General features: G+C 42.6%; 1 long non-coding RNA gene across 2 annotated transcripts in view; it reads right to left on the minus strand.

The window, feature by feature from the left end:
- The window catches only part of LOC132540939 (uncharacterized), a 115833-nt gene that overhangs the window by 20091 nt on the left and 68371 nt on the right, over positions 1–27371 (minus strand). Inside the window, exon 4 of one of the 2 annotated variants that reach the window (XR_009552145.1) lies at positions 4156–4316. The exons of the other annotated variant lie outside the window; for it this stretch is intronic. This is a non-coding gene — a long non-coding RNA (uncharacterized LOC132540939). Of the gene's footprint in view, positions 1–4155; positions 4317–27371 lie in introns of those variants that run through there. 2 annotated transcript variants of the gene reach the window in all.

Genomic DNA, 27371 nt, shown 5'->3' on the forward strand with positions numbered 1-27371 from the left:
CTCCCAGGAGAGTCTTTTCTATGCTTTGTGTTATTTTTGTTTGTGTTTGTACTTAGAAACAGTTCTGACGAAATGTTTGGAGAGAGAGCTTTGGCAAGATGGAGGGAGAGTAAAGACACCCAGATGACCTCCTCTTTAGAAAGACAACAAAACGGCATATTTTTATCAAAGCAAGAGCCCCTGGAGAAGACTGATCACCGAGGGTCAACACTTTCAAAAAGCAAAACAATCAGAAACATGAAAGAGGTCAGGAAAAATCACAACAGCTTTGTCTGAAACACAGCTGGAGCACTGCAAGCCAAGGAAAGAGAAGACAGCTGGAATGCAGAGCCTGTATCTAGTCGCGATCTAACAACGGTTTACAAAATTATAAGACTGGGGAGGGGGTCACGGTGGTGGCACACCCAGTGAAGCGCACATTATACCAAAATTATAAGATCTTAGAGGTATTACTTTACATCCACATGTTTGTGTGTAATTCAGCATATAAAGGGCCTGGCAGTGGTGCACCTGGTTGAACACACATGTTACAATGTGCAAGGATCCAGGTTCAAGCCCCCAGTCAGTCCCTGCCTTTAGGGGGAAATCTTCACAAATGATGAAGCAGTGTTGCAGGTGTCTCTCTGTCTCTCTGTCTCTCTCCCTCTCTATCATCTTCTGGCTGTCTCTATCAAATAAATAAAGATAATACAAATACAACTTAGGGTGCCAGGTAGTGGCACACCCAGTTAAGCTCACATAGTACTAACCGCAAGGATCTGGGTTCAAGCCCCACCTCCCCACCTGCAGGAGAGTCTCTTCACAAGCGGTAAAGCAGGTCTGCAGGTGTCTATCTTTCTCTTCCTCTCTATCTCCCCCCTCCTCCCTTAATTTCTCTCTGTCCTCTCCAATAAAAGGGGGGAGAGACCACCAGGATCAGTGGACTCATGGTACTCACACAGAGCCCCAGCTATAACCCTGGAGGTAAATAATAATGATTACTATTATTATTATTCACTGCGTGCGCTGCAAGCCTTTTGCCTCTCTCTCCCTTCCCTACATCAACAAAACAGGTAACAGCAAATGCTGGTGAGGGTGTTGAGTAAAGGAACTCTGTCATACTGTTGTGGGGATGCAAACTAATGTTGTCCTCTGGAAAACAATATGCAGAGTCCCTTAAATAAATAAAAACACAAATACCTTATGATCCATCAGTACCACTCCCAGGCATATGTCCAAAGGACACAGAACCACTAATTCAAAGGGATATCTGCTCCCTATGTCCATAGCTGTATTATTTACATTTTTGGATAACAGGGGCACTGATACCTAGGGACTTCATTAAAGGTTAGAGCGCACACATCAGGGATGGAAGGCAAAGGAGACTTTCTCTGGAGAATAGGAAACTGAGGAACAGAGACATGTGACTGAACGAGCAGACAGATGCCAGCAAAAACGTGCGCCACACAACTAACAACTGAGCAAGGAGCCATGGAAAGTCAAACACTTTACACCTTGCCATCGGGGCACTTGAGGTCAGCCACTAGTACTTACCTGAGCGTGAGTACCTATCATAACTAAAAAAATAAAAGAGGTGAGGTAGGGCGGTAGCACAGCAGGTTATGTGCACATGGTGCAAAGCACAGGGACCAGCGTAAGGATCCTGGTTCGAGCCCCCGGCTCCTCACCTGCAGGGGGGTCACTTCACAGGCGGTGAAGCAGGTCTGCAGGTGTCTGTCTTTCTGTCCCCCTCTCTGTCTTCCCCTCCTCTCTCCATTTCTCTCCGTCCTATCCAACAACAATGACATCAATAAGAACAACAATAATAACCACAATAACGATAATACAACAAAAGGCAACAAAAGGGGAAAAATAGCCTCCAGGGGCAGTGAATTCATGGTGCAGGCACTGAGCCCCAGCAGTAACCCTGGAGGAAAAGAAAAATACAAAATAAATAAATAAATAAATAAATAAATAAATAAAGAGTTTTCCCCAGACAATAACCTGGGTCCACCTACATATTAGATGTCAGGCTCAGGCAAAAACTAGTATACCTAAAATAGACCTACTAGATTTTTCCAAAACGGAGACCCCAAATCTTCATCTGCAATACCCTTGCCTTTAGCTTCATGATTAGTCAACAATGTTCTCCTTTATATCTTTTTTTTTTAATTTTTTTTCCCTCCAGGGTTATTGCTGGGCTCGGTGCCTACACCATGAATCCACCGCTCCTGGAGGCCATTTTCCCCCCTTTTTGTTGCCCTTGTTGTAGCCTCCTTGTGGTTATTATTATTGCCACTGTTGATGTTGTTCGTTGTTGGATAGGACAGAGAGAAATGGAGAGAGGAGGGGAAGACAGAGAGGGAGAGAGAAAAATAGACACCTGCAGACCTGCTTCACCGCCTGTGAAGGGACAGGTGGGGAGCCGGGGGCTCGAACTGGGATCCTTAGCCGGTCCCTGCGCTTTGCCTCCACATGCACTTAACCCACTACGCCACCACCCAACCCCCTCTCCTTTATATCTTAACTCTTTTTCAGCCACCTGGTTCCAGATGATACCATGATGCCAACCTGACTTTCCTGGGCAGACAGTCCCACCATGTGTCCTGGAGCTCCACTTGCCCAGACCCCTGCCCCACTAGGGAAAGAGAGAGGTAGGCTGGGAGTATGGATCTACCTGTCAACACCCATGTTCAGTGGGGAAGCAATTACAGAAGCCAGACCTTCCATCTTCTGCACCCCACAACGATCCTGGGCCCATATTCCCAGAAGGGTAAAGACTAGGAAAGCTATCAGGGGAGGGGATAGGATACGGAGTTCTGGTGGTGGGAATTGTGTGAAGTTGTACCCCTCTTATCCTATGGTCTTATCAATATTTCCATTTTATAAATAAAATTTTTTTTTAAAGTTTAGGGAGTCAGGTGGTAGCACAGCGGGTTAAGGGATGAGGTGCAAAGCGCAAGGACCGGCAAAAGGATTCTGGTTTGAGCCCCCGGCTCCCCACGCTTCACAAGTGGTGAAGCAGGTCTGCAGGTGTCTATCTTTGTCTCCCCCTCTCTGTCTTCCCCTCCTCTCTCTATTTCTCTCTGCCCTATCCAACAACAACGACAACAATAAAAAAACAACAAGGGCAACAAAAGGGAATAAATAAATATTTTTAAAATAAAAAATAAATAAAAATAATTGTGACCCCCCCACAGGAATTTGGGGCAATTAGCATATGAATGACGTCAGCCTGAGGTGGAACACACTCGCCAGGGAATATGTATCAGCAAGGACTTGCAGCAGATGCTCTCTTGATGGGATCACCTTCATCATGGCCCTCTCCTGTCCCTGTGGCTGCAAATAGATCCTGATCTCTGCACGTGGTGATCTTGGGTAGCTTAGTTGCGGCCTTTGAACGTTTGCCTATTTTCTTAACTAGACTTCTCCCTCTCACATTTACAGTGATTTTTATGAATAAACCTCTTTTGTTTAACCTTAAATGGAGCCACATTTTGTTTACAACAAATAATAGTAAACACTACATATTTTAAAATTGCTAAGGGTAAATCTTAAAAGTTTTTTCTCGTGTGGTGTATTGCACCAAATTAAAAGACTCTGGGGTAGGGGGAAAGGCTCAGGTCCTGGAACATGATGGCAGAGGAGGACCTCGTGGGGGTTGAATTGTTATGTGGAAAACTGAGAGATGAGATGTTACACACGTATAAACTATTGTATTTTACTGTCAACTATAAGCCAGTAATCCCCCAACAAAGAAATGTTAAAAACAAAGTTTTTTTCTCTTTAAGGGTCCTTCCACCATACGCAAAAATCCATGTTCAAGTCCCTGGTCTCCACCTTCAGGGGGGAAGCTTCACAAGCAGTGAAGCAATGCTTCAGGTCTCTATCTATCTATCTATCTATCTCTATCTCTACATCTCTCTTTTCTCTCAATTTCTCTCTGGCTCTATCTAAAATAAATGCAAAATCTATAAAATATTTTTAAGTTATCTCTTTAAAAATGTGTTCTGCATTTTCAAATGTGGGCTCACCAGGTATGTTTTTTTTTTAATATTTTGACTTATTTATTTATGAAAGAGGAGGAGAGAGAGAAAAAGAACCAAACATCACTCTGGTATATATGTGCTATAGGGGCATAACTCTGGGACCTCATGTTTGAGACTCCAGTGCTCTGTCCACAGCGCCACCCCCACCTCGCCTCCCAACCACCTTAAAAGTTCTTTTTATTCTCTTTCCCTAGTGGGGTGGGGCTCTGGGGAAGTGGAGCTCCAGGACACATTGGTGGGGTTGTCTGCCCAGGGAAGTCTGGTCGGCATCATGCTGGCATCTGGAACCTGGTGGTTGAAAAGAGAGTTAACATATAAAGCCAAACAAATTATTGACCAATCATGGACCTAAAGGCTGGAATAGTGCAGATGAAGAGTTGGGGGTGCCAGAGTTCTGGTGGTGGGAATTGTGTGAAGTTGTACCCCTCTTATCCTATGGTTTAGTCAGTGTTTCCTTTTTATAAATAAATTTAAAAAAAAAAACTTTGGAATCCAGTAAAAAAAAAAGTTGTTTTTTTTTTTTTTAAAGATTTTATTTATTTATTTGTGAGAAAGATAGGAGGAGAAAGAACCAGACATCACTCTGGTATATGTGCTGCCGGGGATCGAACTCACGACCTCATGCTTGAGAGTCCAGTGCTTTATCCACTGTGCCACCTCCCGGGCTACCACCTTAAAAGTTCTTATTGGGAGTTGGGCAGTAGTGCAGAGGGTTAAGCACAGGTGGCACAAAGCGAAAGGACCGGCATAAGGATACTGGTTAAAGCCTCCGGCTCCCCACCTCCAGGGGAGTCGCTTCACAGGCAGTGAAGCAGGTCTGCAGGTGTCTATCTTTCTCTCCCCCTCTGTCTTCCCCTCCTCTTTCTATTTCTCTCTGTCCTATCCAACAACAAAGACATCAATAACTACAACAATAAAACAAGGGCAACAAAAGGAAATAAAAATTTAGAAAAAAAGAAAATCTTTTTAAAAAGTTCTTATCACTCAAATTTTGTAACTATGTATGGGGTGGGATAGCAAGTAGATCAAATCACTGTTGTGCTCTCAAAGCTAATGCTATATGTCAATTGCACCTCAATAATTAAGAAAACAACCCTCTAAGCCTGTTTGAGATGGTATAATAAAGGCCAGATTTCCTCTTTGGACTGAAACAACCCACAAAGCAGACTAAATAAAATGACAATTAAAACACAAAATATCAGGCAACAAATTAAACAAACTGTTTAATAAACAGGAACACGGATATACCAGTCTTTCTAGACGGAGATCGTGCCTGGGGGCACATCTTTGCCTGGCTGGGCTCCCCTCCTTCAGGAATTTAGGAACATGCACTTGCCAAGTGCAGGAGACAACAGGCCATTTATCAAAGAAGGGACTCTCAAGCGACTCTCAAACTGCAGGCGGCCATCACTGTGCGAGGAGGGAAAGCCGGCTCAAGCAACGACCCATTCTGGCTTTGACTGGACAGATCCCTCATATGCACTTAAAGGAAATGGCTTAGGGGAGTCGGGCGGTAGCACAGCAGGTTAAGTGCACGTGGCGTGGCGCAAAGACCAGTGTAAGGATCCCGGTTCGAGCCCCCGGCTCCACACCTGCAGGGGAGTCGCTTCGCAAGCAGTGAAGCAGGTCTGCAGGTGTCTATCTTTCTCTCCTCCTCTCTGTCTTCCCCTCCTCTCTCCATTTCTCTCTGTCCTATCCAACAAAAACGACAATAATAACTACAACAATAAAACAACAAGGGCAACAAAAGGGAATAAAAAAAAAGAAAAAGAAAATGGCTTGGTGAGGGGTAGAGAGCATGATGGTTATACAAAGACACTCTTATGCCTGAGGCTCCAAAGTCCCAGTTTCAACCCCCACCCTTCCAACTCCCACCACCGCACCACCATAAGTCAGAGCTGAGAAGTGCTCTGGTAATGAATGAATGAATGAATGAATGACTTCATCTCCCAAGGTAGAGTGAACCAAGAAGATTTTGAGAGAAATTATGTACCTATGAAACATCCAGAACAGAAATGTTGGGGGGAAGGGGGTAGATAGCATAATGGTTATGCAAAGAGACTCTCATGCCTGAGGCTCTGAAGTCCCAGGCTCAATCCCTTGCATCGCCATAAACCAGAGTTGAGCAGTGCTCTGGTAAAACAAAAAACAAAAACAAAAACAAGAATGGAAGTGTTGCAGTTCAAGCTGCAGACTTGTGAAGTTGATACAGGTTATGGGCACAGCCATGCACACACTCACACATGTGCACACAGTCACACACCACATGCATGCATATATGTGCACACACCATACATACTAGAGTATACCGCACACTTGCTCAAACATGACACACATTCGTACACACACTACCCACACTCACATACATTCTCTCACACTCACACACTCACATTTATACATGTCCCACACCTTCACACACCTTCACACACATATGTCCACTGATTTAACAAAATATACTCACACATCTCATACTCTTAGACCACACACAAACACACTGCACACACCACTCACAAAGTTACATTCAATGTTAGAATACAAATCACTGCCCTAATTTTCTAAATACCTATCGATTGATTGATTGATAGAGACAGAGAGAAACTGAGAGGGAAGGGATAGATAGAGAGGGAGAAATACACACCTGCAGCATTGTTTCACCATTTGTGAAGATTTCCCCCCCATCCAACCCCACAGGTGGGGACCAGGGGCTTGAACCTGGATCCTTGCACACTGTAATAATGTGTGTTCTACCAGATGAATCACCACCAACCTCTGTGCCTTATTTTAAAACCCCAAGATGATCCTGATGTGTCTCCTAAACACTAGTCAGGGTGAGATGAGAGGTTGCGCCTATGTGTTGAAGACTATACTGGGGGCCAGGCAGTGGCACACCTAATTAGTCGCATACATTATAATGTGCAAAGACACGGGTTCAAGCCCCTGGTCACCACCTGCAGGGGGGAAAGCTTCACAAGTGGTGAAGTAGAGCTACAGGTGTTTCTCTGTCTCTCTCCCTCTCTACTTCCTCCTCCCCTCTCAATTTCTCCCTGTCTCTATCCAATAACAGATAAATAAAATTTTAAAAAGGAAACTATGCTTTAAGTTATTTGATAATGTTTTTGCATGTGTCATTTCAATTCAGAGATTGATATACAATAAAAATGAAACCAAATAGAGAGCCAGGTGGTGGTGCACTCAGTTAAACACACTTAGTACTATGCACAAGGACCAGGGTTCGAGCCCCTGCTCCCCAGCTACGATGGGGACATTTCACAAGCAATGAAGGAGGTCTACAGGCATCTCTCTTTCTCCCTCAGCAAATGGGAGCAGTGGATTTGCAGTGCTGGCACAGAGTCCCAGGGATAATCCTAGAGGCAAGAAATACAGAAAGAAAAATAAAATAAAACCCATAATCAGATCTCCATAACTAAAAAATTCATTTTATAAACAGAAATTGTCACAGGGAGAAATATCTCAAGACTGCTAGTAAATCAGATATATAGTTGTATTCATATGTAGATGTACTCACCAGTGTGGACCTACATACATTTCTTTTATTTTTTTCCAATAATATAATCCAGAGATTGTACTGGAGGCTTTATGACCATCTCTTTATCTAATTCTTACTGCTACTCTGCAAGATAATGATTATTATCATTATGTGTATGCTTTTAAAAATTAAAACTGAAGATACTTGCAAAATGACAAGAAAATGACCTTGAAAAACCCATTCCTCTCTATAAAAACAGTGAGAGCACCTGCAAAAGGTAATTGAAATCAACTTCTCCATAGCTCTCAAAATTTAATCAAAGGCTTTCAACAACTAGAGAATTCATTCAAGAAAAATGACTGAACTTTAGTAAGTTCAGTGAGATCCTGCCCTGTCCTCTATACCTGCTCTTCTGACTCTACTGTAGCTTTAAAAGCCAACAGTCTGACAAACACAGAAATTATGAAAACTGACATCCCAGCAGACAGTGGAGGAGGCCAGAGTGTTTTGGAATCCCCCCCAAAAAAAAAAAAACTCCATTTGTAGAAACTTTACATTATTTCACCTGCCTGTCAGATCCTTGGAAATCCCCCAAACAGGGTTTAACATGATTCAACCTGCATCAAAACTTGTTTACTGCAAGAAAGCTTTTTCCTCTGGGTAATTTTCTTTCTTTCTTTCTTTTTTAAAGAACTTCTTTTTTTTTATATTTATTTATTTATTCCCTTTTGTTGCCCTTGTTGTTTTATTGTTGTAGTTATTATTGTTGTTGTCGTTGTTGGATAGGACAGAGAGAAATGGAGAGAGGGAGGGGAAGACAGAGAGGAGGAGAGAAAGATAGACACCTGCAGACCTGCTTCACCGCCTGTGAAGTGACTCCCCTGCAGGTGGGGAGCCGGGGTTCGAACAGGGATCCTTATGCCGGTCCTTGTGCTTTGCGCCACCTGTGCTTAGCCCGCTGCGCTACAGCCCGACTCCCTCCTCTGGGTAATTTTCACAAATCCAGTGACTATTTAGCATTATAGTTTCCAAAGCTGGATAAAAGTTGGGGTGAACGAGAAGATGACTAAAACAAATGAAAAATGAAAGGTTAGTCAGTGGGATGTTTACAGGGACTTTGAAAACTCCCAACACAACCCTTAAATTCTGGACGGTCACATACAAAACCAGAACCATGTGCAAACCCAAGAACAACTTAAAAATCCTTTAGTGTCTCACCTCTGCTTGACCTCAAGACATTTCACAAGAACCAGTGAAGACTAGGGAAGAGCTGAGGAAACGTCTGCTGGAACATTAAAAGCAGGCCCCAATGCACACAGACCCTGCAGGGAAGGCTGGACTAGAAGACTAATTGGCTCATGGCATTTAAGATCCTCTTAGTCCAATGACTGGCTGACTTCTGTGTTAACAGGGCAGGAACCTTTGTGGCCATGTGTACTAAATACACACTTTTACAGGCCTAAAGTGAATTCCTACGTAAACAAATAGTAGTAGTAGTAGTGACAACAAACTCTGACAAATAGAAAAAAAACATGAAAGAAGGGTGTCAGATAACTAGCAGTCATTAGGTGGTGGTGTTCATGGGTTCAAGCCCCTGCTCTCCACTCTCTGAGTGCAAGGCGGTTTTATCTTCTAGTGCTGATATTTTCTCCTCTGACTGAATTGTTCTATTTACTTGGCCTCTTATATAAACTCTAACTCCCCCCCAGAGCATCCTTCACCTCATGTATCTCCGTCTGAACTTGTCTTTGTGGATTTTATAGCTCTTTGGTGAAATGTTCTCTGAGACCCTGAGTCTGTGTTTATAAGTTATGGTTGGAGTCTTGAATTGCCTTCATAATAAGTTTTCTGAACTTAGACTCAGACATAGTTTCTTTTTTTTTTTTTTCATTTATTTATTTATTTATTTATTTATTTTTAGATTACAGAACCATATGTCGACGGGGGTTTGAACCCACACCATTCCCACCACCAGAGTTCTGAATCTTCACTCTCCCCACTGCAATCCACCACAGTTCCCCTAAGGTTGTAGACATGGGCTAATCATCATCTCTACAACTATCTGTCCACATTTATACATAGTTGCCCCTTTCTTTTCTGATTCAGTCCCACTTCCCCTCCAAGCCACTCATGACATCGTAGCTACCTCCATATGTCCCTCCCCTTTGCCTTCTCTCTCTCTGGGTGCTGATGGAGCTGGAGTTCAGAGCCCTTTTATCTTCATCCTATCACTTCTCCCCCCCCCCCCCCGGGAGTCTGGATCAAGGTTGTTTTTGGGGAGAAGAATGTAGGAGTTCTGGCTTCTGTAATTGCTTCTCCACTGAACATGGGCGTTGACAGGTTGATCCATACCCCTGGCCGACTCAGGCATATTTTCCAAATCCTTTTGTTCTTCCATATTTTGCTTAAATGTGGTGTGTGTGTGTATGTATGTGTGTGTATAGATAGATAGATGATTGATAGATAGATAGATATAGATATAGATATAGATATAGATATAGATATAGATATAGATATAGATATAGATATAGATATCTATCATTGGGGGGGCAGGGAGAAAGGAGAATCTTTCAGATTCATTTGTGTGGGTTTAGGCAGTGAGTTTTAGTGCCATATTTCAGACTTTATTCTGGACTCTGGCAGCCTGATTCTACCATTTGAGCAGGGTACACAGCTTTTCCTTCAGATAACTGCCCTGCTCTTCTTCAGCTTCTCAAGCAGAGCCTGTGAGTTCTTCCCTGTAACTCAAAATGGCTCTGGCTTCCTGGTGTTGACTCCTGACTCAAACTATCTTTTTTTTTTTTTTTTTTTTTTGCCTCCAGGGTTATCGCTGGGGCTCAGTGCCTGCACTACGAATCCACTGCTCCTGGAAGCCATTTTTCCCATTTTGTTGCCCTTGTTGTCATCATTATTATTATTGTTGTTGCTGTTGTTGTTGGATAGGACAGAGAGAAATCAAGAGAGGAGGGGAAGACAGAGAGGGGGAGAGAAAGAGAGACACCTGCAGACCTGCTTCACTGCCTGTGAAGTGACTCCCCTGCAGGTGGGGAGCTGGGGGGGGGAGGGCTTGAACCAGGATCCTTACACCGGGTCCTTGCACTTTGCACCACCACCTGCGCTTAACCCGCTGCACGTCCGCCCAACTCCTGACTCAAATTATCTTTATAGAATTTACCAAAGCTTCCATTCCATGAAGTATAGGCCCCTGTGACTCCATGATTTCTCCAAAACTTTTGGTTGCAATGTTGTAATATTCCAGATGGTTTTTCATTGCTTTATCTGATTGTTTCTGAGCATAATTTTTCTATTACTGTTACTCCATGGTCATGTCCCCAGAAGTTCAGATTCTTGTCTTTTACTATCCCTGTGAAATTTTTTTACACAGAGACAAAAGGAGAAAGAGAGAGAGAGATCACAGAGCCGAAGCTTCCTTCAATGCTATGGGGGCCAGCCTTTAACCTGGGTTGTGCCCATGGCAAAGCAGTTCATTACCCAAGTGAGTTATTTCACCAGCCCTTATCCCTGACAAATTAATTGCAGGGTTTTCATTAAGTTGTCTTTTACTGTTCATATCTGGTGTCTTTGATTGTATCTCTTTCTTTGTTCTGAACGACAGTTTTATTCTCTGCTTTCTTTTTAAGTATCTGGTTAACCTGGTGAAAAGATTAGAATATACCATATATTCTAATACAGCAGAGGTCACTTTGATATAAGAATTATTTTGAACAGAAGCCAACTGAGAAGTAATAAGTTCTGGGAAAAGCCTCTATTTTCCCCCCTTTCTGCCTTTCTGTACAGATGCCCCTGCCCTCTCCTGTGCAGAAGGAGATTCTTACTGCAACCAGCAACTTGCACTGCAGAAGGAAGGTCAGTGCAAGTTGAGCCTGCACAAACAGAATTTACTAAAACATCCCTTATCTTCTCTTATCCCCCCCTCATCTATTTACCATTCTACAAGTAAGCTCCCCTGGAAGCCCACACCCCTTGTCCTTGGTCTTGTCACTTCTTTTGTAGATGGTATATAAGCCCCAAATTCTAACCATCCCTTTGATTTAATCATCACTGAGTTCCCCCTTATAGATGAACATTACACAAGTAAAAGAGTTCTGGTTTTTTTCCTTTTACAAATGTATTTTATCAGTTTGATTTGTGAGCAGACATCACAGAATCTAAGTGAAAAGAAAAAGAGTTGTTTTTTTTTTCCTCCCCCTACATTTGAATGTTGTTTAATATTTGGGAGTAACATGCCTGAAAGTTGCTTGGTATTTCTGCAAGGAAACGGAAGGAAGAGCACGGGGCAGCAAGCTAGATCTTTCTGTCATCTGGGATCTTTGTTACTGTATATAGAAGGTGGTCTCAGGCAGCAATAATATACAGCAGTAACCCCCGGTTAGCATCTCAGAGCTCACTAGTTTTCTCCAAAGAGGTTACTTCATTCTCATCCTGGGTAGAAAGGTCTAAAGATGTAAAGGCTTGTGGGGTAGATAGCATAATGGTTATGAAAACAAACTCTCATGCCTGAGGCTCCCAGGTCCCAGATTCAATCCTCTGCACCACCATAAGACAGGTCAGAGCAGTGCTCTGGTCTTTCTTCCTGTATTTCTCTCTCATTAAAATAAAGATATAAAGGCTCTGAAATCTGGGAAATTTATAAGAATTGGGTAGAGGAATATACACCTCTTATCAATTTCCTTGTTTTTAAGTTCAAACTTCATCCCTTCCACTTTACCTGGTGACTCAGAGTCAAACTTTCTGGTTTGGTCCCTTTGAGGTAGATTAGTGAAACAGACAAGGGTTTTAAAAAGGCTTGACAGGAGCCGGGCGGTAGCACAGTGGGTTAAGCATAAGTGGCGCAAAGTTCAAGGACCGGTGTAAGGATCCTGGTTCAAGCCCCCGGCTCCCCACCTGCAGGGGAGTCACTTCACAGGCAGTGAAGCAGGTCTGCAGGTGTCTATCTTTCTCTCCCCCTCTCTGTCTTCCCCTCCTCTCTCCATTTCTCTCTGTCCTATCCAACAACAACAACAATAACAACTACAACAATAAAACAAGGGCAACAAAAGGGAATAAATAATTTTTTAAAAAAAAAAAAGGCTTGACACGCTGTAGTGTTATAGTAAAAAAGTCACTGGTCCTTTAAAAACTTTGACAGAAAGGAATATCTTAGGCTAGCAGTTTCTGCAAGATTGTTCTCTTTCTCTGAAGTACATTGTTTACAATTCTGAGGGGGAGAATGGGAGTAATGTCCTAAGGCCAGACTATTGATAGACTCTTAACTGGTGCCCTTGGAAAATATCTTTCCAGGTCTGAAAGCAACTGGGAAATGTTTGCCATTGGCCAGAGTTATAAGAAAACACAGAACTCTTGACAGATTTATTATTATCATTAGTAGTAGTAGTATTTCTAGAAGCCTTGCTTTCTGGAAACCTACAAATAGATTGAGAATTAGAACTTCCCTGTTCACCTGGTTAAGTACACACATTACCATATACAAAGACCCGGGTTTGAGCCCTTGCTCCCCACTTATAAGGGGGAAGCTTCTTGAGCAGTGAAACAAGTACTAAAGGTATCTCTCTGTCTCCACATACCCCCTTGATTTCTGTCCTATCAAATAAAGAAGAAAAAAAATTAAAAGAAAGAATGGCCGCCAGAAGTGGTGGATTCATCATGCAGGTACAATTAACACTGGTAGCAATAAGAAAAAAGAAAGGAGAGAGAGAGAGAGAGAGAAAGGGAGAGGAAGGAAAGAAGGATGGAAAGAAGGAAGGAGAGGAAGCAGACATCAATCTTTGGAATAAGTAAAGAGATGATGATGCCTGCAAACCAACTCTGAGCTGGTTCCCAGTTCCTGTTTTTCTTCTCTTTAATTTAATTTTATCTTTCATTAGCAATTTAATATTGATTTACTAAATGGGAAGATAATAAGGGTATAATTCCATACAGTCCCCACCACCAGAGTTCTGTTTGCCACACCCTCTATGGGAAAATGTCAGTCCTTTATCAATTCTGTCTTTAGCTGGGTCCATTCTGCTATGTCATCTGTTGATCTATTTTATTTTAGCAATTATTTACTTTTTAATAAGTTTGGTTTTTATGATTATATCTTTAAAAAAATATTTTATTTATTTATTAATGAGAAAGATAGGAGGAGAGAGAAAGAACCAGACAGCACTCTGACACATGTGCTGCCGGGGATCGAACTCAGGACCTCTTGCTTGAGAGTCCAAAGCTTTATCACTGCACCACCTCCCAGACCACTGTCGGGCTAGCCAGCGTGAGAGAGAGATGACCCAGGAACCAAGCTCGTGGTGGTGAGGCAATTCAAATCTTTATTCATCCGAGTGCCCCAGAATCAGGTGGTAGCACACCTGGTTAAGCCACGTGGTGCAAACCACAATGGCCATGGCCAGTGTCAGCCACCCGGTCTGCCCGAGTGCTCCTCGAAGGCCAGACCACAGAAGAGGCAAGTTGGACCTGGAAGTGGCTTGACAATACCATACATGGTTAGGAAAGGGGCGGAGAAAGGTAAAGGGGCTGGGAAAGGTAGGGACTTCCTTAGCAACTGTTGCTGGGGGTGGTTTAACTGTAGGATTAATAATCCCCTGCAGGAATTAGGGAGGAGACCTTAAGTCATTTGTAAGACAAAGCAGAAGATTGACATGTAGATAATAAAAAGGCGGGCCATAGTATCAAGGAATGCAGGGTGGAGCAGGGGGAGCTGGCTTAATGTTTTAAGGAATGTCGGGCTCCTGGAGGCAGAAAAATGCAGGGTGCTTTGTGAGGCAGGGAGTCTGACAATGTTGTTTTATCCGGGCTGGCTTCACAGGTGGGTAACAGAGACGACCAGAGACACACAGCTGGGCTGAGAACGCAGTTTAATCTTTATTCACGAACGGGCAAATCACCACACCATGTGCTTTTCTCCATCATCCTCTCTCGCTGCTGCTGCTGGGACTCTGCCCATCCTTAGCATAGGAGGCGGGGAGAAAGCGGGGTGTGAAACTAGCAAGGGGCAAACCAATTCTTCTCAGAGGTCGGGGGCGGGGGGGAGGGAACATACCAACATGACAAGACAAGGCAAACCTTGGGGGGCTCTTGTGTCCCTCCTTGCTTGACCTCTCAGTGGAGAGAGAGACTGATAGGATGAATGCCTACCCCTCAGGTCAAGCCCTGCCAAGCTCTACCACATTCTCACAATTTCCCTACAGACCACTTTTATGATTATATCTTAAAACAAAAACTAATGCAATATCCATCTAAACTGGAATGTTTATTGGGCTTATAATAAAATTCCTCTTTTGTACTAAAGGCTCATTTTTCTTGGGACTACTTCTTCCTCAAATCTACTTTTTAAAACAATTTTAACCAGAGCACTCCTCAGCTCTGGCTTCTACAGGTGCCAGGGAATGAACCTGGGGCTACAAAGATTCAGGCATGAGAGTCTTTTGGTATAACCACTGTGCCTCACTTTCTTGGGGTTACTTCTGTTTTCCTTTATTTTTTTAACTTTAACCAGAGCACTGATCAGCTCTGGCTTATGGTGGTTCAAGGGACTGAAGCCTGGACTTCAGAGCCTCAGACATGAAAGCCTTTTTGCATACCCATTATGCTCTCTACCCCCACACATAAATAATGATGATACACTCTTTTTTCTGATGTATGACATTCTCACAGGAGTGAAGTGGTATCTCATTGTTGTCTTTATTTGCATTTCTCTGACAATCAAAGACTTGGAGCATTTTTTTCATGTGTTTCTTAGCCTTTTGGATCTTTTCTGTGGTGAATAGTCTGTCCATGTCCTCTCCTCATTTTTGGACTTGGTCATTTGTTGTCTTGTTGTTGAGTTTGGCAAGCTCTTTATATATTTTGGTTATCAGCCTCTTGTCTGATATATGGCATTTAAAGATCTTCTCCCATTCTGTGATGGATCTCTTTGTTTGAGTATTAGTCTCTTTTGCTATGCAGAAGGTTTTTTTTGTTTTGTTTTTTTGCCTCCAGGGTTATTGCTGGGCCTCAGTGCCTGCACCATGAATCCACTGCTCCTGGAGGCTATTTTTTCCCTTTTGTTGCCCTGTTGTTTTATCGTTGTTGTGGCTATTATTATTGTTGTTATTAATGTCGTTGTTGTTGGATAGAACATAGAGAAATAGAGAGAGGAGGGGAAGACAGAGAGGGTGAGAGAAAGATAGACACCTGCAGACCTGCTTCACCACTTATGAAGTGACCCCCCTGCAGGTGGGGATCCGGGGCTTGAACCAGGATCCTTATGCTGGTCCTTGTGCGTCCTGCCATGTGCACTTAACCCTAGCGGGGTTAGCACCCAACCCCCTATGAAGAAGCTTTGTAATTTGATGTAGTTCCATTGGTTTATTCTTGCCTTTGTCTTCTTTGTAATTGGATTTGTTTCATTGAATATGTCTTTAAAATTTATATGGAAATGAGTTCTCCCAATAATTTCTTCTAAGTATCTGATAGTTTCTGGTCTAACATCCAAGTGCTTGATCCACTTGGAATCGACTTTTGTATTTGGTGAAATGTAATGGTTCAGTTTCATTCTTCTGCATGTTTCAACCCATTTTTTTCCAACACCATTAGTTGAAGAGACTCATCTTTCCCCCATTTAATAGCCTGGGCACCTTTGTCAAAGATCAGATGTCCATAGGTGTGGGGGCTTACTTCTGGACTCTCAATTCTATTCCACTGGTCAGTGTGTCTATTCATGTTCCAGTACCAAGCAGTTTTGATGACAATGGCCCTATAATACAATTTGAGATCTCGGAGTGTGATGCCTCCAGTTCTGTTCTTTCTTCTCAAAATTGCTTTGGAAATTCTAGGTCTTTTCTGGTTCCAGATAAAGATTTGTAGCATTTTTTTTTCTATTCTCCTAAAAAATGTGATGGGGATAGCATTAAATTTGTATATGGCTCTGGGTAGTACATTCATTTTAATGATGTTAATTCTTTTTTTTTTAATTTCTTTATTGGGGAATTAATATTTTACATGCAACAGTAAATACAATAGTTTGTACATGCATAACATTCCCCAGTTTCCCATTTAACAATACAACCCCCACTATGTCATTTATCATCCTTCATGGACCTGTATTCTCCCCACCCACCCCAGAGTCCTTTACTTTGGTGCGATATGCCAATTCAATTTCGGGTTCTACTTCTGTTTTCTTTTCTGCTCTTGTTTTTCAACTTCTGCCTGAGAGGTGTTAATTCTTCTAATCCACGAACATGGAATATCTTTCCACTTCTTTGTGTCTTTTTCTGTTTCCTTGAGTAGTGACTCATAATTTTCAGTATGCAAGTCTTTCACTTCTTTGGTTAGGTTTATTCCTAGATATTTTATTGGTTTTGTTGCTATAGTAAAAGGAACTGATTTCTGGATTTCTTCTTCTTCTTACTGTTTGCATAAAGGAATGCCACTGACTTTTGTATGTTAATTTTGTAGCCTGACACCTTACTGTATTGCTTGGTGATTTCCAAAAGCTTCTTGCTGGATTCTTTAGTTTTTTCTATGTATACTGTCATGTCATCTGCAAACAGGGAGAGTTTGATTTTCTCTCTTCCAATATGTATCCCTTTAATTCCTTGCTTCTGCCTGATTGCTATGGCAAGAACTTCCAACATTATGTTGAACAGTAATGGTGATAGTGGCAGCCCTGTCTAGTACCTGATCTTAGGGGAAGTGCTTCCAGGTTTTCACCATTGAATATGATGTTGGCTGTAGGTTTGCTATATACAGACTCCACTATCTTCAGGAATTTAAAATACAGAAGCAGAGAGCGAGCGAGTGAAAGAGATTGCAGCATTGAAGTTTCCTTTGGAGCCATGTTTCCAAAACTGCTTCACAATTCCATTTCTTTCATCTCCCCTCAACCTCACTCCACAGTTCCTGAGGGCCCTGGCTTGAGCATTTCCACATGTCACTCCATGTGGAAACCTCCAAGTCTCCGAGTTGAGCACACACATTACCCTGCACAAGGACCCAACTTCAAATCCCCTGGCCCTGCCTATAGGAGGAAGCTTCACAAGTGGCAAAAACAATGCTGCAGGTATCTCTCTCTTTCCCTCTACTACTCTCCTTGTTCTCACGGTTTCCTTCTATCCTATCAAATGTAAGGAAAAAGGAAGAATAAAATGGGGAGAATGGCCACTGGGAACAGTATATTCATTGTCCAGGCTCTGAGCACCTGCAATAATCCCAGTGACAATAAAATGAAAATATGGAAGCCAACCTACCAATTCCAAACACCTTATCCAACCTATCAACCTTGACTTAGCGGTTTTTCTCAAACTTCCTCCTGCCTTTTTTACCACTGATGTCCTTCCAACTCATTTTCTCTTGCCCAGTTTATTTAATTTATTTGTTTATGTAATAGAGCATTACTCAGATCTAGTTGATGGTAGTGCTGGAGATTGAACCTGGCACCATTAGTGCCTCAGGAAATCTGCATAACTCCTCTGTTACCTTCCCAGATTGTCTTTTTTTTTTTTTAATATTTATTTATTTATTCCCTTTTGTTGCCCTTGTTTTTTTATTGTTGTACTTATTATTGTTGTTGTTACTGGTGTCATCGTTGTTGGATAGGACAGAGAGAAATGGAGAGAGGAGGGGAAGACAGAGAGGGGGAGAGAAAGACAGACACCTGCAGACCTGCTTCACCGCCTGTGAAGCGACTCCCCGGCAGGTGGGGAGCCAGGGGCTTGAATCAGGATCCTTATGCCGGTCCTTGTGCTTTGCGCCACTTGTGTGCTTAACCCGCTGCGTCACCACCCAACTCCCCTGTATTTCTTTAAGAGCTGAGTTTGCATACAGGTATGATTTCACCTCTCCTAGAGCCAACTTTTTTATTCCAGAGAGACAGGGAGAGGAGAAACGCCATCACAGCAGGGGAAGCTATGGTGACTCTTTTGCGAGTGATATAGGGGCTCACAGTCCTTATTTATTTTAGAGCATCTCACTGGAAATTCAATTTAGAAGCATGTCCAAGCTGTGAGACTGAAAGACCTCGACAGTTTCCTAAATCATTTGCTTAGTCGTTAAAAACATAGAAGTGGGTAAATCACAGCTTGTCGAGGTGCTTGTTTTGTTTCTTTGTTTCTCCACCTCCTCCCTCTCTAAACCCTGCTCAGTTCCATTTCAAAATGAAAGTGACTCAAGGCACCTGTGTCCCCAGCCACGTGCCTCCTTTCTGGCTCCCGCCTGTATTTCCAATCTTAACTGCTTACTATTTTTAGAGAGATAGAAGGCAATACATCTTTTGTTCTTTTTCCATAAACAGGTATCTATGTGTGCCTAACATACAACAACTCCAGTTTTTTTTAATTTATTTTTTTATGCCTTTGCTGCCTCATGAAAGCATCCTTTTTTTTTTTTTTTTACTTCATTAAATGAAAAAAAAAAGGAAGCAAAACCTGTGTGGCTATTTTTTAGCAGAAAGACTGGAGAAAAAACAAGTGGTAGAAACAAGATCAAACTATGAGCCTGTGTGAATGAAGGGCACAGGGCCGCAGGGCCACTGGTGTAGAGTGCTGGTTCAGCTCCACAGTGACTGCTTCCTTCAGGACAGACAGACAGTTCATGTGACTTCACCAGCGAAATCTTTGCTACCAAGTTCATAGGTTGATACACTCCAGCTCTCATTTCCATCCTTTCCCCCCTTTCCTTTTCTTCTTTCCTTCCTTCTATCCTCTCTCTCTCTCTTACCCTCTCCCTCTCCCTCTCCCTCCCCCTCTCACTTTCCCTCACCCTCTCTTTCCCTCACCCTCTGCCTGTCTTTCCCAGAGAACTTCTCAGCTCCAGCTTTTTCATACTGCTGAGAACTGAATCAAAGACCCTTGGTGCCTCAGGCATGAAAGCCTTTTTGCATAACTATTATGCACTTTCCCTATTTATTATTTTTTTCAGTTGTTGTCAGATAGAGGGAGGGAGGGATGGGTGGTGGCGCCCCTGGTTGGTTGAATGCCTATGTTACAATGCGCAAGGACCTATATTTGAGCCCCCAGTCCCATAGGTGTCTCTCTGTCTCTCTCCCTCTCTATTACCCTCTTCCCCCTCCATTTCTGGTTATCTCTATTAAATAAAGATAATTTTTAAAAAGCTTCTTTCAATATAGTAGGGGCTATGCTTGAACCTGGGTCATGCACATAGCAAAGCAGCACACCACCCAAGTGAGTTTTGTTTGTTTGTTTACCAGAAAAACTCTAGCTTATGGTGGTGCGGCCGATTGAACCTAGAAGCTCAGAGCCTCAGGCAGGAGAGTCTCTTTGCACAACCATGATGCGATCTACCCCTCCAAGTGAACTAGTTCACTGGCTCTTTTCCTATTTTAAGCAGATGTGGGAGATGGGGGAATGACATTTCATCCCCAGACACTCCCCTCACACTCTGAGGGGTGAGTGGGTACCACGACTTCCTAGTGTCTCCCAGCCCTCCCCCTCCCCATGTAGCTGAGGTTGAGAGCCAGGATATAAACTGTCCTTCACGGAAAAGAACTGACGCACTAGGACCCACCTGCTGCTAGTGAATCATCTCTTCAGAGGAGAAGTCCAAAGCTCAGTGATTTAGTGAGCTGTCTCTTCACACCGGGCTTCTGCATCTCAAGCTCAGCTTTCCTCTATTTTTAGAATCTGCATGTGTGAGCCACTGGGTTCAATCTCCCATACATTAAAAAATAATAATACTGGGGGCCGGGCAGTAGCACAGCGGGTTAAGCGCAAATGGAGCAAAATGCAGGGACTGGCATAAGGATCCCAGTTCAAGCCCCCAGCTCCCCACCTGCAGAGGGATCTGCCTTTCTATCCCCTTCTGTCTTCCTCTCTTCTCTCAATTTCTCTCTATCCTATCCAATAATAACAACAGCAATAATAATAACAACAACAATGATAAACAACAAGGGCAACAAAAGGGGAGAAAATGGCCTCCAGGAGCAGTGGATTCATAGTGCAGACACCCAGCCCCAGTGATAAGCCTGGAGGCTAAATAATAATGATGATGATGATGATGATGACAACAGTCTCATGTAGAATCCACTTATTTTCAGTATAGTTCATCAGTTTTTAAAAAATAACTATGAAATTAATTCTTGTGGCCTGTGAAATAGGTCAACAATAAAGTATAGAGGGTTTATATGTGAGGGACTCCTGTCCAATCTCTGGTATCAGATATGCAGAGCAGTGTTCTGGTCCGTCTCCCAGTAACTGAAGAAATCTGTTTCAAAATCAGTTCTTTGGGGAATCGGGCGGTAGCACAGTGGGTTAAGCATACATGGCGCAAAGCGCAAGTACCAGCATAAGGATCCTGGGTCGAGTCCCTGGCTCCCCACCAGCTGGGGAGTCACTTCACAGACGGTGAAGCAGGTCTGCAAGTGTCTATCTTTCTCTCCCCCTCTCTGTCTTCCCCTCCTCTCTCCATTTCTCTCTGTCCTAGCCAACAATGATGACATCATCATCAACAACAACAATAATAATAACTACAACAATAAAAAAGCAACAAGGGCAACAAAAGGGAATAAATAAATATGAAAAAAATCAATTCTTTTTTTTATCCTTTTATTGCAAGATTAATGGATGACAGTAGAGTTGTCGACATGCGGGAACAATTCCTCATCTCCTGTGATAGGTGTCTGCAGCACACTGTCATCCCTAACTTAGATCCTTTTTCATTTTCTTACATCAAGACCTGCACAGCCTCTCCATTCCCTCCCTTGCCCGCCTTCCCCAGAGTCCTTTGCTTTGGTGCAGTACACCACACGCAGTCCAGTTTCACTTTATGTTCCCCTTTCTGTCCTTGTCTCTCAAGTTCTACCTGTAGGTGAGATCATCCATTATTTGTCCTTCTCTTTGTGGCTTGTCTCACCTAATAGGATTTCATCAGTTTTAAAAAGTGAGTATGATTCCATCATGTACAATAAAAATACCCCAATTTTCTTAGCCACTTATCTCTCATTGGGCATCTGGGTTGCTTTCCGATTTGGGCTGTTACAGATCGTGCTGCAATTAACATTGGTGCACCTCGATCTCCTCAGAGAGGTGTTCTTGTTTCCTTTGAAAATGTCACCAAGAAATTGCTAGGTCGTAGAGTAGATACATTTCTAGTGTCCTGAAGTGTTGTTGTGGTGGTCTGGTGTCGGGCTTCACCGCCGAGAAGAGAGTGGACGTCCAGAGCAAAGGGGTACACAAATCTTTATTATAGGATGGGGGGGGGGTTGGTTCAGACCACGTGGGGCCAGCGGGCAATGGCCGTCCCCACTACCTGACCATGGGGGAAGAGCAGGGGGCGAGATCTCAGAGAGGTAGAGCTGAGAGCCCAGGGGGGGGGGGGTGAGGGGGCTTTTTATTGGGCGACAACCAGGGGTGACATGTAGGGCCAGGATTGGTTGAAGGGGGCACTGCTAGGATTTCGTGGGTGTAGCAAAACCTGGGGGCGGAGACTGCATCAGAATAACTCCTCAGCATCGCTGAAAAATCTCCAGACTATTTTACAGAGGTAGGATTCATTTGCAGTCCCGAAAGCAGTGTAGAAGGGGTCCACCCACCACCCACCACCCTCCCACCCCCACCTCTCCAACACTGCCATTCCTCTCCTTTCTGATGTCTGACACTCTCACAAGTAGAGAGTGGTATCTCCTCGTTGTCTTTATTTGCATTTCTGTGATAATCAATGACTTTGGGCATTTTTTTCATATGTCTGTTGGCCATCTGGATCTCTTTGGTGAAGATTCTGCTCATGTCCTCTCTCCATTTTTTTTAGTGAGGTTGTTTGTTTGGCTGATTGGTTTTTCTGCAGAGTTCTTCATGTATTTTGACCATTGGTCCTTTATCTGATGTGTTGTGTGCAAAGATTTCTCATTCTATAGGATGCTTTCTGTTTTGATGATAGTTCCCTGTGTTGTACAGGAGATTTTCAACTTGATGTAGCCTCATTGCTTTGTTTTTGTTCTCTTTGCTAGAAAAAAATGAATTATTTTAAACCCTCAATTCAAACTTAGACAAGAATCTTAATTGGATAAACTAAAAATTAGATCAGACCTAACTTTTTTCCTGTCATCAAATTGTTGATGTATTTTTAATACTTCATTTTGTTTTTATCAACTGAACAGGAAACACCACCCACCCACCCACCCCCCGCTTTTTTTTTTTTTTTGTCTTCTTCAGAGCACCACTCAGCTCTGGCTATTGGTGGGGGTGAAGCTCAAATTTTCTTCTCACGTGCAAGTCCAATGCAAATTTGAGCTTCACCCCCACCAATAGCCAGAGCAGAATCTGTGAATAATCAGTCACTGGTTGTGAGGCAGACAGAGATTATTCAATCATCAAATATCATGAAAGTAAGATAAACAATTGAAAATCTGACCTTCTTTCTCCTGTTTAGAGTCTTCCAATGGTGACTAATGACTTTTCATTCTTTTGCCTTTTTTTTTTTAAGGTAATAGAGAGCTTGGTGTGTTTAACTATTTCATATTGTTATGTATTTAGTGCTATTATAATTAAAGTGTCTAAACCACATTTGTAGTGCTTCTATCTGTATTGCTTCATTGTTGGTCTTCAAGATGACTCCTGAGTCTTTTTGACACAGTTTTACTTTTCTGCTGTGCACCATGATAAGATGTTTCAGGTCATTTCTGCCCCTGACCAGAAACCGACCTTCTACTCAAAGAGCCCAGAAGGACTGAAGTAGGAAATTAGAACAGTGACCACATCTAGGAACTAGGAAAACACCTTAAATCTGAGTAGATGGTTGTTACTAGGCTTATGTTTGAGCAAAGTCAGGAAGAAATTGAATTGCTTTTCTTTCCTAAGAGAAATACATCAAGAAGCCAAGGAACTCGCTCAGCTGGGAGAGTGCAGGACTTGCATTCCTGAAGCTCCCAGTTGAATCCCTGGCACTGTACCAAAGGGGTCTCTGTCCCTTTTTCTCACATTTGAAACTTCCTATCTCATATAAAATAAACGAAATAACTTTTTTTAAAAAAGAAAACTATATCATGAGTTGTATTTGTAATTAGAATTCAAACCATTGCTTTTTTTTTTTTTCTTTCTTAGACATTTTATTTTATTTTGAGTGAAAAAGACCAGAACACTGCTCAGCTTGGGCTTATCCACCGGCTGGGGACTGTACCTGGGACCTCAGAACCTCAGGCATGAAAGTCCTTTTGCAAAAAAACCATTATGCTGTCTCCCCCAGGCCAACACTGACTTTTTCATGTTACCATCAGTCTTTTATATATATATATCCTTATTGAAAAGTCTCTCATCATCTTGTATTATAAAACAAGGGTAGGATATGGTCATCATTTTGCCTTATTTCTCACTTATTCATAAGCTTTCAGTCATTTCGTTAAACTTGATATTGAATGTTGTGCCAACCGTTAAGAAAATACTCTTGGGAGTCAGGCGGTAGTGCAGTGGGTTAAGCGTAAGGATCCTGGTTCAAGCCCCCGGCTCCCCACCTACAGGGGATTCCCTTCACAGGCGGTGAAGCAGGTGTGCAGGTGTCTATCCTTATCTCCCCCTCTCTGTCTTCCCCTCCTCTCTCCATTTCTCTGTCCTGTCCAACAACAACATCAATAATAACTACAACCATAAAATAACAAGGACAACAAAAGGGAATAAATATAAAAAAAAAGAAAAAGAAAATACTCTTCATTCTTTTCTAAGAGTTTTTGAGGAATAAATGTTTATCTGTTTTCGTCTAATTTTATCAAATCTTATCTCAACATCTTTGGTCATATTCATCTTTTATTTTCTTTCACTTTTTCTTATAAATTTATTTGACTTTAATATATTTTTTTCAGTCGTTATTTTTTTATATATTATTAGGGCTTCCTCACTCTAGGTCTAACTTTCTTAGATGGAAAGAAAGGGACAGAGGTAGAGAGGGAAAGATGCCACAGCACTGAAGCTTCCCTCTCAAACTTGGGTTGTAGTCATGTCGAAGCAGGTATGCTGTCCAGGTGAGCTATCTTGCCGTTCTTATTTCCCTCCTCCTCCTCCCCCCCTTCCTCTCCCTCTTCCCCACTCCCTCTTCCCCACTCCCTCTTCTTCTTTTTTTTACACAGCAGCGAGAGAGAGAGAGAGAGAGAGAGAGAGAGAGATGAGAGCAGGAAAGGCAGAGAGGAGAGAGACTGGGTTAAGTGCACATAGTGCGAAATGCAAGGATACAGGTTCAAGCCTCTGGCTCCCCATCTGCAGCGGGGGGGGGGTCCTTGCAGGTCTTCAGGTGTCTATCTTTCTCTCTCCATGCTCAACCACCTCCTTGGTCTCTCTTTTTTTTTTTAATTTTTTTAAATTATCTTTATTTATTTGGATAGAGGCAGCCAGAAATCGAGAGGGAAGGGAGAGATAGAGAGGGAGAGAGACAGAGACACCTGCAGCCCTGCTTCACCACTTGTGAAGCTTTCCCCTGTAGGTGGGGGCCATGGACTCGAACCCAGGTCCTTGTGCACTGTAACATGTGCGCTCAACCAGGTGCACCACCACCCAGCCCCTCTCCTTGGTCCCTCTTTAACATTATTAAAATTGGATTGTGTTGCTGTTGAATTGTAGAGCTCTTTATATACTTTGGGTATTACTCACTTCTCATATATATGAGCTGCAAATATTTTTTCTCATTTCCTAAGTTGCCTTCTCCCTTGAGTTATTTGATGCATACAAGTTTGTATGTTTCTTGCTTTTTTTTTTTTTTTTGGATTTTGATATAATGAATTTACATATTTTCTTTAGTTGCAAGAGATTTTGTTATTTTATTCAAGATATCATTAACATGTCCTTTTTTTTTTTCCTCCAGGGACTACGAATCCTCTGCTCCTGTAGGCCATATTTCCCCTGCAGGTGGAGAGCCAGGGGCTCAAACCTGTATCCTTGCACCGGCCCTTGCTCCGCACTATGGGCGTTTAACCCTGTACGCTACCGCCCCACCCCCCAACATGTCCATTTTTGTGGATTTTTTTCCCCTATGTTTTCTTCTAAAAATCTTTTTTTTTTTAAACTATTATGCCTTACTGCTTGATCCATTTTGAACTAAATTTTGTATATGGGGTAAAGGGTCCAAATTCATTCCTTCCCCCCCCCCCAATTCATTCTTTGGCATGTGGATGTCTAATTTTCCTTCTATTGGTCTGAGATGTTAAGAGAATTAATTTGTTTTGCTAACACTAAACAATATGGCAAATATCTTTGGTGTCAGCTCTATCCTGATGTTTTATGATAAGCTTTCTTGTGTACTGCTCTTTTAAAAGAATGGTCTCTCCCTCACCAAAGTGTCCTGGAGCTCTACTACCCCAGAGACCCACCCTACTAGGGAAAGAGAGAAGCAGGCTGGGAGTATGGATCAGCCAGGAAGCAATTACAGAAGCCAGACCTTCCACCTTCTGTACCCCACAAGGACCTTGGGGCCATACTCCCAGAGGGATAAAGAATAGGAAAGCTATCAGGGAAGTGATGGGATACAGAGTTCTGGTGGTGGGAATTGTGTGGAAATACCCCTCTTATCCTATCATTTTGTCAGTGTTTCCTTTCTATAAATAAATAAATAAAGAACGGCCTCTCCTGTATGACTTCCATTTTCCTTTTTTTCTGTCTTGGATGCATTAATGTTATTTGTGGTGCTTTGGGTAACCTGGAATTTTTTTAATTTTAATTACAGTTTTCCCATTATAACTATATTTAAGGGAGTCCAGCTGTAGCTCAGCGGGTTAAGTGCACGTAGCGCGAAGCACAAGGACCATGTAAGAATCCGGGTTGGAGCCCCTGGCTCCCCACCTGCAGGGGAGTCGCTTCACAGGCGGTGAAGCAGGTCTGCAGGTGTCTGTCTTTCTCTCCCCCTCTCTGTCTTCCCCTCCTCTCTCCATTTCTCTCTGTCCTATCTAACAATGATGACATCAATAACAACAATAATAACTACAACAACAATAAAAAACAAGGGCAACAAAAGGGAAAATAAATGAATAAAAAAACTGTATTTAATTACTCAACACACTGTTTGTTAGAACATCACTGACAAGACACAGGTGTGTTTGCATGGACACTGGAGCAATCGAGGCTCTCCTCTCACTTCCCAGCTGCCCTAGTTAGCATTCCTCCTTCCTACTGCATGTTTGTCTTGATTATGGTTCACAGCTATCCTTCTGTTTACTCACATACCTGTAGAGAAATTCCTCCTTCATCCTTTAGTTATCAGCTTTGGAAATATTTTTATTTCACCTGTTATACAAGATGATGAGGTAGTGAATCTAAATACTTTCTATCTTTTCTGCTACTTCTCCTTTTCTTTTTTTTTCACAACTTTGATATTTTGTTGGAAAACTGTAAGTCTACTTTTAAATGTATTCAGCATTTACAATTCATTCTTGTGCTCCAATTCCTCTGTTCAAGCCTGCTTTCTTAAAAGTCATTCCTGGAAGTCGGGCTGTAGCGCAGCGGGTTAAGCGTAGGTGGCACAAAGCACAAGGACCGGCATAAGGATCCCGGTTCGAACCCCGGCTCCCCACCTGCAGGGGAGTCGCTTCACAGGCGGTGAAGCAGGTCTGCAGGTGTCTATCTTTCTCTCCTCCTCTCTGTCTTCCCCTCCTCTCTCCATTTCTCTCTGTCCTATCCAACAACGACAACAACAATAATAACAACAACAAGGGCAACAAAAGGGAATAAATAAATAAAATAAATATTTTTTTAAAAAGTCATTCCTGTTCTCCCGCCACCAGTTGCTTCTGTTCTCCCTAGTCTAAGCTTTTAGACCAGGGCCCATGAAATAGGGCATATATACATGCATCCATAAGTTAGGAGAAATACATATACCTTAAAGCAAAGGTGCATACTAGTTTGCAGTGAGTCAATAAATGAAGCAAGCAAGTA

The sequence above is a fragment of the Erinaceus europaeus genome, chromosome 10 (genome assembly GCF_950295315.1).
Source record: "Erinaceus europaeus chromosome 10, mEriEur2.1, whole genome shotgun sequence".
NCBI classification, from domain to species: domain Eukaryota; kingdom Metazoa; phylum Chordata; class Mammalia; order Eulipotyphla; family Erinaceidae; genus Erinaceus; species Erinaceus europaeus.